The 2616-nt window shown below is 39.6% G+C and overlaps 1 pseudogene; it reads right to left on the bottom strand.

Moving 5' to 3' along the window:
• Window positions 1-526: 526 nt before the first annotated feature.
• On the bottom strand, window positions 527-1643 carry LOC111158586 (annotated as a pseudogene).
• Window positions 1644-2616: the final 973 nt, after the last annotated feature.

Raw genomic sequence — 2616 nt, 5'->3', positions numbered from 1 at the left:
ACTTTAGCAAAATCCATACAAAATAGTAATTAACAATGATCTTCTTTACTTGTTAACTCACAAGGAAACACCTTCAAAATTGCATTCTGTTAAAGTTTCTGTACTAAAATGTAGAAAAACTGAACTACATAAATATTGAAAAGTTAAAAATTTCTGAATTTTTTATTCCTGGTACCACTACCACAATTTACAGGGCAATATGCCTGATGTAATGAAAAGAAAAAGAAAAAGAAAAAGCCACAACAGATAAAAGACCTCAGGAATGTACGTCCGATTGACACTACATTGCATTAACCAATTGCTGTGCTTTCTGCAAACTGTGACTATGACAGTCCTGAACAAGAAGGCGTTCCTGTTTAAGCTGCAGTAACTTTTCTGACTATGGATCATTGTTCCTTCTGTGGCAGATTTTTACAGTTCCTCTAATGCATTTGGGACGATTGTCTCAAAGTAACTTGCAGCTTTCCTAACAACTCCTTGCTCTCTCTCCTGCTAAGAACTGTAGCCCTTTTATTCTGAAACTTTTTTAGAACCTTCTGCTACCATATCCACCACATCCACCACCAGATCCATAACCAGCACCATAGGGACTGCCCGAGCTTCTTCCACCAAAACTGCCCCCTTCATGGGTCCATAATTGGATTGCTATTGTCCACTATAATTTCCAAAATCATTATAGTTCCCACCTCCAAGATTTCCTTCTTCACTGTAACCATCATATCCTCCACCACCACCTCCATATCCACCTCCTTGGTTCCCATATCCTGGTCCACCACCACCATAGCCTCCTCTACTCCTATAACCAGGACCACCACCGTAGTTGCCACCATCACCTCCAAATCCATTATATCCACCATCACCTCCCCTGTAACTACCTCTGCTGACACCACCTCACCACCATAGCCTCCTCTTCCACCAAAGTTTCCACCATGGCCAAAGTTACCACCCCCTCCAAAGTTTCCTCCACGATCCATGAAGTTGCCAGACCCACCTCCACGACCTCTCTGTGATCCAGCAGACTGCCTTTCTTGTTTAAAAAGGGCCCTTTTCACTTCACAAGTATGCCCATTAATAATGTGGTGTTTCTGAACAACAACTTTATCAACTGTATCATGGTCATCAAAAGTTAAAAAGGCAAATCCTCCCTTTTTTCCACTCTGCCTGTCTTCCATAATTTCTATGGTTTCAATCTTGCCATACTTTTCAAAGTAGACTCTCAAATTATATTCTTCTGTATCTTCTTTAATACCACCAACTAAAATTTTCTTCACTATTAGTTGGGCACCAGGCTTTACAGAATCCTCTCTAGAAACTGCTCTCTTTGGTTCTGCTACATGCCTATCAACCTTGTGTGGTCGGGCACGCATTGCTGTATCCACCTCTCCAACACCAGAGTAAGTCACAAAACCAAAACCCTTGGAACGTTTTGTTTGGGGGTCTCTCATCACCACACAATCTGTAAGTGTACCCCATTTTTCAAAATGTTCTCTTAAACTATCACCTGTAGTTTCAAAACTCAAACCACCAAAAAACAGTTTTCTCAACTGCTCTGGTTCCTTTGGATCATGGCCTTCCTTCTCCTGGCGGTGGCAGTGATGGCTGGAGTTAGGTTGGGGGTGACCGGGCAGCGGTTTTACCTTCATTTTGAGACTGGACTTGCCTCTTCCAACTTAAGTTCAATATGGGACCGAGAGGAAGAGGCGGGGCTCTGGTTTATATGTTACTCTTAATGGGTCTTGCTCTCACTCTCAAAATTATCCTCGATTGGATCAAAACTATATGATCACCCTAGTTATATTCACATTATGAAAATACTCTTTGCCAAGAAATTTTAAAACTGTATCTTTGAGTGGATATTAGAATATTCTAGAAAGAGAAAATAAGACAGGAGAAGACATATGCCAAGACTTCAGTCCACTTACCAAATATGCATAGTTGAAATATGGATAAGCAACAGAAGAGTGTCCAGATTTACTACGTATGCTATCAGGTAAACACCTTTACATTTTGAGCAAAATGCACAAAGATTCCACATTAATATAAGTTGTGATGCAATTTCAGATGCTATTGCCAGACTATTATATTTTATTTTATTTATTTTGCGAGACCATTTTAAAAAGATACTTTGTAACATCAATTTTCTGCTTAAATTTAACCATGTGTATTATCTTAGGTTTATGAAGGAGTATAAAACAGAACAAACTATTCAAAATGGAAAAAAAAAAAAACCTAAAGGAATTCCTGGCTTGCTATTACTTTTGAAAAGTGTATATTGAAAACCATATCCATATCATTTAATTTTACATATTTATTTTTTGCTCCAAATTCATAAAGAAGAAAAGGAAGGGAGGGCGGAGAGAATACCACGATGTACAAATACCTTTTCAAGACTGACTACTACACCTTCGAGATAAAAATTCAACATTCTTAGCACAGACCACCAGTCCCTTGATGGTCTGGCCCCTCTTTATCTCTCTGGATGCAGTTTGCTCCATGTTGCCACTCATCCTCTGAGCTCCAATCTCCCTGACCTTCTTTCAATATCTCCAACCCGCCGCGTTCCCTCACACCATAGAGCTTCCAGTCAAATTGTTCTTTTTCTGCCTCACTTAGTTC

Source organism: Enhydra lutris, unplaced genomic scaffold, assembly GCF_002288905.1.
Source record: "Enhydra lutris kenyoni isolate GAN:26980312 unplaced genomic scaffold, ASM228890v2 scaffoldscaffold60, whole genome shotgun sequence".
NCBI lineage: Eukaryota > Metazoa > Chordata > Mammalia > Carnivora > Mustelidae > Enhydra > Enhydra lutris.
This window is presented reverse-complemented; position numbering and strand designations above follow the sequence as displayed.